Source organism: Lutra lutra, chromosome X, assembly GCF_902655055.1.
Source record: "Lutra lutra chromosome X, mLutLut1.2, whole genome shotgun sequence".
Taxonomy (NCBI): Eukaryota; Metazoa; Chordata; class Mammalia; order Carnivora; family Mustelidae; genus Lutra; species Lutra lutra.
In genome coordinates, this window is record NC_062296.1 from 20,873,288 (window position 1) to 20,885,174 (window position 11,887).

General features: G+C 52.7%; 1 protein-coding gene across 7 annotated transcripts in view; it reads right to left on the bottom strand.

Annotated features, from left to right (window-relative positions):
• Positions 1–11,610, bottom strand: part of BCORL1 (BCL6 corepressor like 1) — a 61,866-nt gene extending 50,256 nt beyond the window's left edge. For 3 of the 7 annotated variants that reach the window (XM_047715752.1, XM_047715745.1, XM_047715751.1), the window contains exon 1: positions 9,147–9,335. The gene's annotated coding sequence lies outside the window, so the exon portion shown is untranslated. The other 4 variants (XM_047715747.1, XM_047715746.1, XM_047715750.1 and 1 more) reach the window with 4 other exon arrangements.
• Positions 11,611–11,887: the final 277 nt, after the last annotated feature.

The following is an 11,887-nucleotide window of genomic DNA, read 5'->3' on the forward strand; positions in this document are numbered from 1 at the left end:
ATTCCCTGAAACTCAGGTGTCCCTATCCATGCCCCAATCACTTTACTTTGCCTCCCTTCATGCAAAAGGGTTCCTTTACCATTATACACCACCACACACGCGTGCGCGCGCGCACACACACACACACACTCAACTGGAAATAATCTGCTGGGCAACTGAAAGGAGGAAGGGGCCCTCTGCACCGTTCATCCCAGCCTTCTGCCTGACTAATCTACTATAGCACTTTCTAGTTCCCCTGGAGTTTTTTTCTACCCAAATATTTCTTTTGGTTCTACCCCAAGGGATAAGTCTTATAGGAGACACTACATCCTCTTCCCAGATACATTTAATTCCTCTGTTTACCAAGAAGACTAAGTAGTTACCCACACATGGCTATAGCGTGGACACCTTCATAGACTCCTTGGTACCTCCATGTTTAAAAACCCGGCCTATAAACATTTATGAGACTGGATACAAAAGAACTTTAACTATCTGTTAAACACATGAGAGCTTACTCATTCAAATGAATGTAGCTACCTCCAAAGTAGTCACCTTGGGAGGCTAGACGTTCATCTCAACAGAGTGGCCAGGGCTTGCGATCTCCCTGGAGCTAGCTCTTCACTATGACCACCCCAGCCCTTTCTAATCCAAACCATACCCTTTCTCAATCTCCTCACTAGTGCTGGATCCCCACTCATTCCAAGAAAATCTGATGTTTAAAAACTGCCAAAATCAAAATCTGTCTAGTCACACAGTAGCAACACCCTTGAAGAGTGATATAGTCTACTATCCACAGCCTAAACTCGTTGCGTGTGTTGGGGGTGGGGAGACTGGGTTTGCCAGCCATCTCAGGTACCTCATTACGTCCATTTACTATGTCATCTGCAAAATGGCCATCAATGAGTCCCTACTTAAAGTTGAGAATAGGAAGCGCCTGGCTGTCTCAGTCAGAGAGCCCTCCTTAAACTGGACTTGGGGTTATAAGTTCAAACCCCATGTTGGGCATACAGCTTACTTAAAAAAATAAAATAAAATTGAGAAGAGCACAAAAGCCATAAAGGGAACAAAGATAATCAATTCCAACAATGAAGGAGGCAAAAAGCAGAAGTTTGAATCTCACTCACATTTTCATACGACCAGTTTGTTTAGCTTTTCTACCCATACATTTTCCCTATTATTCAAGTACTACTTCCATCTCCTGCTGTAAGGAAGTAATTTTACTGCATTTAAGGAAAACACCTCATCATAGCTTTATGCTAGACCTAGGATCTAGCCATAAGATTTTATACAATCTCTAGATATCACTGATATCTAGAAAACCTAAGCAATCACCATGAAATTAATCAGTCCTTGCCAAATGCAAAGTCACCTCAAAATGGCACGCTAAGTTACTAGGGTCATTTTTTTTTTTTAAGATTTTTATTTATTTATTTGACAGAGAGATCATAAGCAGGCAGAGAGGCAGGCAGAGAGAGAGGAGGAAGCAGGCTCCCTGCTGAGCAGAGAGCCCGATGCAGGGCTCGATCCCAGGACTCTGAGATCATGACCTGAGCCGAAGGCAGCGGCTTAACCCACTGAGCCACCCAGACGCCCCTAAGTTACTAGGGTCATTTTTGGTTTGCTTTTTAGTGCTTCTCATTTCTCCTAGATCAAAACTAAGAGTTGGCGTTCCTCAGTCTTGGTCTTCGGAAGAACCATGTGAATATCTGGTGTGTCTTTCACACTCCAAAGTTGAATCACTGCAATCTGAGACCTGAATCCCTTTTGTGATGCTTCTGTGTCTTCCATGCCATGCACTGTGGCAGTGGCCCTCAGGCATCTCCATTTCAGTACACGGCATTTGTGATAAGGATTTTTTCATCTAAAAAGGATTCCTCCTCACCAAACTTTTACCTTTTTTTTTTTTTTAAGTCTCCTGGACCTCTCACACAAATATTTGGAAAGGCCGTTATCAGACTTTTTTTTCCACTCTCTCCAGACTACAGGCTCAACTCACTTTGTATAAATTACTCATATATATATAAATATATACATATACATACATAGTGTATATATACATATATACACACACACATATATATACTCATCATAGTGTACATATAATATATAATATATATATATAATGTGTTGCCTCACAGAATTTCAAACTTCCAGTACTGACTCAACCTCCCTACCTGTCTATACGTTCCCCAAGGTCAGAAAGAGTATTTTCTGCTTCTTTTAATAGCCACTCCCAATACTGTCTAGCATGATATAAGGAATACAATATGTGTGCAGTAAATACTTGCTGAACTACTGGGAAAAACTGAAAATTCTCGCTAGGTCATATGGAAACCAAGAATTCCGTGTAAAAAGCCCTGTCTGTGGATGCCTTTTACTTTCCTTGCTCTCTCCTAAACTTCCTCTTCTTTCTTTTCCTTGCTTCCACAAGAAAGACAATCGTTGAAATAAAACTGGGCCAGGGCAAAACAACAAAGTCAACTTCCAATTATTTGAGCGTGGTTTAGCCACAGCTAATTTTTAAACCCGGCCAACTTATGGACTGCCTTCTGCCACTTACGGTAGATGTGTACTCAGGGACAAGTCATTTTAATGTCTCCCTAAGCAGAATATAAATCGGAAGGTGAATCTGCTAGGTAGGGGGGCAGGTAGAGAATAATAACGCATTTCCAAGCCAAAAAGAAATTATTAATTTGTTAACTGATCTGCTGTTCTAAATTGGCCTGCTATCGCTCAATCCCTATATTGGCACAGCTGACTGCTGGCACCAAAGTCCACTCTGGCTGCAGAAAGAATCTCTATTTTACAGCCCATCTTTTTTTCAGTGTTCAGAAGTTTGGTTTGATGATACCTGAGCTATTCAAAACGTGTTTTCTCCCATCCAGTCGCTGATGAACATCCTTGTCATAGAGCCATACAAGACTCAGACTCTATCTACCACCCTTCGTAGAACTTCCAGATGTCAGAGACATCTGGAAAGCCCAACCAGTTGTAATTAAATACAGCAGCCCTTTTCAGAAAGCAATGGTTTTTTAAAATGTCACCCCAGTAAACTAGGCTTGGGTCATTTTTTAAGCATGGCCCAAAATGTCCCCTGAAGTTTCAACTGGATATACAGTCCTCAGTTCCCGCCCTAAAATACTGAGCAGTGTTACAGCACAGCTGTTAAAGAAGCTGCCACTTCCACCTCAAAGGTGGATGCAATAATGGAGTGATGAGCCAAGCTATTTCTTCCTACCACATTGTAAATGCTAAATATGTACTAATACAACAGGAATATGGAGAAAGAGCACAGAGAAGCAAGATACACAGGGAGTGCTCAGGAGCCATTGATAGTTTTAGTTCTGCCACCGTGTTTACCACAGAGTAATATAAAAGGTCACAGGACTCAATGGAATAAGAAAAACTAGATTATAATATAGTAACAGATGTCATTTATTGGGCTCCTGCTATGGACCTGGTCTGCCACATAGCTATTATCCTGTGTAATCTTCATAGTTCTGGGAGACTGGGGTTTTCATCTCCATTTTAGAGATGAGAAAACTGAGGTGCAAAAGAGTCGAGTGAATTGCTTCCTGTGACGCAGCTAGGAAGTAGAAAAGCAAGGACTCTGACTTAAGGCAGTATGTCTCCAAAGCCCTCCAGGTAATTCTGAGACATGCAAAAGTTTAAGAACCACCGCAAGATACTAACGTCTACAAGGTGCGACCAACTTAAACTGAGTAAAGCTTCATCATCACAAGACACCTCAGCACCTCATGGATCCAGGTGGAGAGTGCACTGACTCGTCCCGGGGATCAGGGTCACATACAATGAACTTCTCTACAGTCCATAGAACTTGGAAAAATGGAAGTCTGCTTGTTTTCCTTGTCCCCGGACACCAAAATTGTCACAAAACTTGACTGTACCCTTCACGGCACCAACACTAAGATTTCTAGGCATACCTTAGCAATGAGGTAACCAAATTTTGTTTCTCAGCCGAAAATCAGTAAAGAAGCCTGAAACACAAAGCTCTGCCGCCCCTCAGTACTCTCAATTTTTCACGGACGCTTAACTTAAGATCTTCTTAAAATCCAAATGAAGACGTATCCTGCCTCACATACTCTCAAAGAATAAATCTGAAAATTACCACATCTTACAAATAATAAATCATCGCTCTTCAAATTCATCACAATTCACTGACCAGGGAAAATATGACCTTGACATGCAGCCTGCAGCCACTTTTTAAACAATTATCCATTTTTAAATGTTTTATGGGGAAAGGGTGGCTTCAGCTTAAAAAAGAAAAAGAGGGAAACAGAACAGCATATTTGAATTATGTGGATAGAAGCAGAGTTAAATTTTACTCTTGACCAGAATTCAACTTCAGTTCACCAAAGAAAGTTTTCATCATGATAGACTGCTTTCAAGTTATGAACAGTAGGAAAGGGTACGATTTAGAAAGAGAACAGTTTCTACATTACTTTAAGGATAACCATTCAAAAACTGGCATTAAGAAAGCCTAGTTAGTATGTGAGATTATGTAAAATACTGTACTAGCATCCTAGTGGCAGAAAGGCAGATTACCTATTACCTCCCACTTCGGCCATCCTGGTGCTAAACCTTCTGGCAAGCATAGACTCATACCTAACTGGAACTCCAGCATTAAGAAACTTCCTTTCCTTCTAAAAACTCAAAGGTCTAGGGTCCTCCTTACCCCCCTTAGGTAATCATAAGTGGCTTGTCCCCTTTCCCATCTGCTTTATCCCAACAATGCCCACTTTCCCCAGGGCGCTCAGTTCCACTCTAGTTAGTGTTTATTTTCCCACCCAGCTTAACCATGAACTCCTCCTCTCTCCATCCCAGATGCTGGCTGATGCTGGAAAACAGCTCCCTACCCCACTGCGGCCATTCTATTCCATCTCAAATTTAGCTCAGCCTAGAATCAATGAACCAGTCCAGATGCCCAACCCCTGATTAGCGCCTCTCCTCCATGCGCCCACCCCACCCTCCAATTCTGGCCCAAGGCTCTAAGGCCACTGTTCTTTTCTCCTGTTTCACTCTGGAATTTCTATAATTCACCTCCCTATATCTAGGATTCCTTCCACTTGCAGACTGGAAAAACTGGTGTATTCCTACTTTCAACTTCTTTCAAGGACATTCTACTTACATCGGTGAATTGCTTCCCCCATCCAGTATGCTTATTTTAGTCTGAATTTTCTAACTAATGCTTAGACTTGTAAGCCCTGGATCTCAGCTAACCTCTGCTGCTTGGGACCTCCCAGGACAACAGCTATCAAAGGTAACTTTTTACCTTCCCTGACACTTACTCCACATGACATGTGAGTAAACACTTTCTCCCTTTAGTTCCTTATTCCGCCCTCTTTCACATTCTGCATTTTTTAGCCTATACACTATCTCCAAATTCTCTATTTCCCTATGAGTAAATAAATGTATATTCCTTCCTACATGCCCGTTTCTCTACAACCCTGTTTTTACCCAAGATAGTCCTGTCTCTCACACCAACCATAATGATTCTAGCATGAAAGTGTAAAGAGCCTTAAAGGTTCTTCAAAGTTGACTTTGGAAAAACTTAGCCTTGAAATTTCAGGGTTCCACTTTTTCCTTAGTTGGCCCTGACGTGTAACCAGTGATGATCACTTTTCTTCCCTGTTCACTGCCTAAACGACCCTCTTCCCGACTTTTCTTTTTGCCTTCCTTCTTTCTAGTATTCAAGTCCTTTTCTCCCATAATTCTGTTCTCCTAAATGAAGCCCCTCTCTGAAACCCATAATCCAGACTCATCATGTGAGATTCTCTGCCACCTGTACTAAACACTTTTTTCATATGTAGTGAACTACAGCATGAATAAAGCAAACAGACCCCTGGAAGAAGCCCCTTTGCTTCCCCCACCAAAAAAAGTCTAGGCCACTGGGAGTCTATGCTCTATCAGCTCTAGGTAATCAAAACAGCCAGATCTTTGAGCGCCCTTGGTGCTGCCGCCATTTCCTCTGGAACTCCCCTGCACTCTGCCCAATCCAGACTCCAACAGAAGAACTTGCCAAGGACTTAGCTTTCCTCTGCCCTATCCCAATAATTTGCTGTCTTTTCCTTATGGCCTATTCTAAAGAAACAGTCCTCCTTAACCCCTTCCTCCATCAATGACTCTCAAGAGCCAGATCAAAAAGAACCCTACCCTTGCTGTGTAGCTGGTAACAGGGTCAGCCCTTTTAAAGTCTGAGTAAGGCTCTGTACCTGATGGCCTGGGCCCCTTGTTCTCCCCATCTATCCCAAAGGCAGCTGCCCAGTTGCCTTATCAAAAGATGAGTCTGCCTATCAATAGCCACATGGCTTACTCAAAATGACCATGTCCCTCCTAAACTCTATCAACCTTCAGATTCTCTTAACTTAAGCCACCAAGTCCCCTGCTCCTCCTAGCTGCCCCAGTCCTTCTTACTAACTTTGCCTCTCCATCAAGATTTTACAGGTTCCTCCCCCAAACTTTTGCTTCTATTTGGAGGCTCTGGGTGATTTGGGGGATTGGGTTATCCCATCTAATCCCCAGTGGAATCCTCCAAATTTCTTTCTTGTGCTGTCCTCTTCAGTACCACATGGTGACATTGCCGTCTAATTTGAGTACCCCTAAACCCTGCTCCCTCCCAAAATAAAGCTTCCACTATCCCAACATTCAAGGGCAGGTCAGGTAAACAGAGAACAAGATGACCTTTAAAGTCCCTTCCAACCTTGTGACTTTATTACAAACCTAATCCACTTCCAACAGCCTTCTAAGTTGAAAAAGCCATGCGGCCAACCAGAATAACACTAACCTACAACTGTACCCACAGAAGTCTCACCAAAGATTTTTGCAATTATACTCCACCTCTGTGCTATGGGGACGACCTCCAAACTGCCTTGAGAGTATTCAGCTGTCGCTCTAAGTTAGCAGGCCCCCTTCCCACTTCCGCGTAAAGAGCCCCTAAACCCTGGGCTAGATGAGTCCTGGCCAAGCGACGCCTGTCCTTACTGTCTACTCTAGGAGACATCAAGAATGAATAAATATCACCACATCGACAGCTTCCTACAGCCAACACTGAAAATTTCAAAACAATAAAACAAAAACATAGTGCTTACACTGGGGGAGGGGGAAGGTGCGGGCGAAATAGAAGGGCACCTCCACTGGCCTGGGCTGTTGGCCTCCCGGGTTTGCAGTGTGTTTCCCTCTCGCCTTTCCCCTCGACCACATCTTTCCCTACAACAATCTCGCGTCCCTCCATAACACGAAATCCCCAGCCGAGGTGCGGTCGGCTCCTCCCAGCCCTACCCCGGACGTCCCTCCGCCCAGCCTTCCCTTCGGCGGGACCCCGGCGAGAAGGGCCCCCTCCACCGTCCAATTCACCTCCCTGTCCCTTCCCGGGCCTCTGGGCGCCCCTGCAGGGCTCTGTCCCGAAGCAGAACCTCGAGGAGCCAAGCCCACGAGGCCCGTCGCGGGACCCACCCCCCCTTCCTTCTCCCAGCACCTCGTCCTCCATGCACCCGGCCCCCGGGGCTCTTCGTCGTCGTCGTCCGGGCTCGTACCGCCCCCCCGTCGGGGGCTCCACCCCCCGCCTGCCCCCGCCCCCAGGACGGCCCCCTCCCCACCACGCACCGCCTGCGCCCTCTGCCCCGGCACGGGACTCCCTTTGGCCTCCGTTCCCCGCCCAGAAGCGGCGGCGGCGGCGGCAGCAACGGCTGCGGCGGCCCCAGCAGGAGCAGCAGCGGCGGCGGCGGCAGCAGCGCCGCCCCAGCCCCGCCCCGCCGCCCGCCGGAGCCCCACGCCCCGCCCGCCCGCCCCGCCGCCGGACTGCTCCCCCCGAAGCCCACCACTAAGCCCCCCCACTCCCCAGCCGCGATCCGCTCGAATCCAGCTCCGCTGGGCCTGCTGTCTGTTCCTCACGCCCCTTAGGACCCGGGGTGGGGGAGCCCTAGGGTTCGCAGCCATCCCTCTCCCTCCTTCAAGGGCTGGGGGATTGCCCCTGATTCCGAAACCCGGCCCCGTAACCGGAGCCTCCCTCCTTCCACCTCGCGGCTTCGCTCTCAGACCCCTTGCCTCCAGGCCTGGCGCGGAGCGGGTGGAGAGCTTGCACGCCGGATCTCCCCCTGGCTTGCTGGGGCTAGTATGAATTGCCCCCATCTCATCCTCCTTCAATTTAAGCCCCCTCCCCGCCGCGCCCGGCCCGGCGGCCCCCGCCCCTAGAGCGAGGGCAGCGGAGCCAGGGCGCTCCGAAGTCATCCCCCGCCTTTTTTCCAGGGACTCGGATAATTGCCCCTGCCCCCATCACAGCACTCCCACTCCCGAACCCAGGCCCCGCCGCCACCTAGGGGTACCCCTTAACCTACGGTTCCCTCACCCCAACACCGGGGAGAAAGCAGCCCTGAGGAGCAACCGTCGCACCTCCCCTCTGAGGTTGGAGGGTATTTTCTCCAGGTCTCTTCAAGACTTCATCACGGACAGCCACCCCCCCCCCCCGCCAAAAAACAAGCCCTTTCTCGCCCTGCCCTCCTGGCCAGCCTCCCTTCGGATCACTGGATCCTTGCATGGGGGGGGGGGGGGGGCGGGGGTGTTAGGGCTAGGTAGTTAACAAGACCATAGCCTCCACCTCCCTTTCTGAGGAGTGGGGTAATTCCAATGGTTCCCCCCCCAGGATCAACCAGACCCCCGTTTCCATGGAGACCCCCGCCCAGCCAGGAAGAAGACTCAGATCGTGGAGAACAAGTCTCACCTGGCTAAGGGAGAAGGGGGTGAGGAGGGGGTAGGATAGGGCAGGGATGGGGTACGAAGGTGGGAAGTGGAGGGGAGCTGTCCCGAAGGGAGGGGCGAGGACAGAGCGAGCTCCAGGGAGCGCTACGTCCGGGGACACGAAGAGGACGGCGCCCCCGGGGGGCAAACACGGCGGCCGCGGGGCGAAGAACGGACAGGGTTGGGAAAAGGCTTAAGATAGAAAGAAGCGGGTGGGGGGGATACGAGAAAGCCGGGGAGTCAAAAGGGGTGGAGGGGTTGGGGGAGAGAAAAAAAAGACGCACCTGTTCCCGGGTCGGCTCCGCGGGGAGGCTCAGGCCGCCACCCGGGCTCCCTCTTACCCACTCTGAGCCGCCACCCGCCTAATACTGCCCCGGTCTGATGCCCCCCCTCCGCCCCTTATCGCCACCGACCTCCTTCTCCTCTCTCTCGGCGGCGGCGGCGGTCGGACTCTAGGAACTGAGAGGAAGAAGGGAGGGCTCGGCAAAGCGGAGGAGAGACAGAGCCACACACTGGCAGCAGCCGCGGCAAGCGAAAGAGTGAGGGGGAGAGCGGTGTGTGTGTGTGTCTGTGTGTGCGAGCGAAGCCTGGTGGAGTGGGTGCCGGTCGCAGGGCTCGACGGGAAGTGGAGTCCGGCGGGGTTCGCGGGCGGCGCCAGCCGCCGCTCCTCGGGACTACAACTCCCAGAATGCCACCTGCTGGGGGGGAGGAATGGGGAGGTGGAGGCGAAGGGAGGGAGCGAGCAAGAGAGGGAGGGACGAAAGCAGGGAGCAAGCGGCGGAGAAGGGGGCAGAGCCAAGCAGCCCCGGTGACACTGGGAGGGGAGGGGAGGAGGAGGGGATCGCTGCGAGGACCAAGCGGATTCCGGAGAGGGAGGCAGCAGCAGTGGCTGCAGCAAGCCGGGCAAAAAGCTAGACTCCCAGGAGAGGCGGAGGCACTCAATCCTAGGGGCTGCGAGAGCCCCAGGCCCCCAGCCCTCCATGCCCCTCGAACGGGAAGGTTGAAGAAGAGAAAAGATCAGGGCGCCAAGGCCAGGGGTTTCTGTCTCTTTCCCCTAAGGCTCTCCACCATATGCCCCGACTTGACTTTCTCAGGCCACTGGTGCCCGATCCAGTGTGCAAATCCACAGACCCCAGATCTCCCCTGCCCGGCAGCACAGAACAGACACATTCAGTCCCCTTCTCCCAGGGGCCTGAGGGAAACCCCCACCCCCGTGCTGGCAGGGTGTGACTCCCCCCTTCTTCCCGCCCCCCCCTCGTCGTCACCAATCCCCATGTCCCTCCCCAGAACCCCTCCCCTGAAGCCTGGGCTCGCTTCTCCCTACCTTACAAGAAACGGAGTCCCTCCGGGGGCGACCACCCAGCCCCCTCCTTTATACTGGGTCCCTACCCACCAGTATCTCCTTAGCGTTGCCCCCCTCACCGAAGTAATAGTGGGGGCGACCCGAGTTGGACTGGTGGCTACTTTCCCTCAGAGACTAGCCGTCCTTGGCCACGACGACCCTGTGTAGAGATAGAGAAGCAAATTAATACCGCCCCCCAAAGTTCGGGTCCCCGTGGAAATGGCTTACAAGGAAAGAGGGGTTGGTAGTGGAAGTGAGCTGGGGGTGAATTTCAGTCCTCAAACCTCGTTCTAGGCGTGGAAATCCAGGGATTCCTCCCTTTCCTTAAAAGCCATCAAATCGCTTGGTGGGGGTGGGTGTGGGGGTAGGTTATCTAAACCCCAATGTCCACAAGACTCAAAGCGACGCTACATGTAGGAATAAGATACGAACTAGGCTGCTGCCGCGGGAGGGAGAGTATATCGCCACCCCCACCCCCAGGCCGTCGTCCACCCCTAAACACAAACCCCTAGGAGAGTCAGATGGCCTAGGAAGGGGGGAGGCGGTGGGAGTGCAGGAGAGTGAAAGGGTTGTGGCGGGGAGGGTCCGCGGCCCCCTGAGAGCAAAATCCAGATGCTAAGAGGTGGGTGGGGGGTGCGGCATAATTGCAGACGGTGTCTTTCCTCGCTTTTCCCGGAATCGCCGCCGAACACCGTCTAACACTCGCAGTTGCTTACCAGTCAGTCCCCTAGCCCCATTTGTGCGCGTGAGGCGGCCGGAGCCCGGGAAGCCCGGGCACAAACTCCGCGGAAGCTGGCCTTCGCTGCCGCCGCGCTGCCGCGGGCCTCCCTCCCTCCGCTGGCGGCCCCGCCGATCTACCTTCGCCCCCGGCCGAGGCCAGACCCCGCTCGCAACTCCACGCCCCTACTCCACCCCCGGCTCCCCCCTTCGCCCTCTCCCCGCGGATCCAGCCCAGCCCCTAGCGCCGCCCCGCCCTACCGCTCGGTCCCGAGCCCAGCAAGTGCCCCGAACTCGCCCCCCGCCCCCACACCCAGGCCAGTCCGGCGGGGCCTGGTTTCCCCCTCCCGCCGCGCCCCGCCCCCGAATCCACGTCCTACTTCACCACCCAACTCGGCCCGGTCCGGGTTCGGCCCGCGCCCAGGCCACCGGAGTCTCCGGTTCGGTCCGGTGTGCGGCCACCCACCCCGCCCTTGCCTGGGTGCCGGCCTGGCCCGCTGCCTGAGACCGCCGAGCCGGCCCAGGCGCGCGGTCCGGGTCTGGGTCCCCGTGCCGGCCTCGGTCCCAGCGGCGTTGCCGCGTCTCGCCACGAGGGCTCGGTCCACGCAAGATCCGAACCCGCGCGGGGTGGGGGCCGCGGAAAGCAAGTTTCTTTATCTTCCCTCCGCCCCCGCCGCAGGGCCGCGCCATCCCCCACCCCCCACGGCGCCCCCTTCACCTGGGCAGAGCCCCCCGGCCGCTGTCGCAACTTTGCTCTTCTCCACGCCGCCGGGGAAGCGGGCGAAGCGAGAGGAGGAGGGAGGTGGCGGGGGTGCTGGGATCAGGCCGCTGGGCTCCGGGAGGACACGTGGGGGAGGAGGGGAAGGAGGAGGAGGAAGGGGGGGCGGGCCTGCAGTTCTCGGGGCTCCCCCTGCCAGCCCCGGGGAAGCCGGAACCTCTCCCGGCAGCCGCAGACCCCGCACTGGCCACGGGGGAAGAACGGAGCCACCTTCCCCGGCCAGCCCCCGGCTCCAGGAAGGGGGGGGGCAAGCAACGCTGCTCGGGGTCGGAGAGCGAGCGTTTTCGCTCATGCTTTATGTGTGACTCTGTATCTCT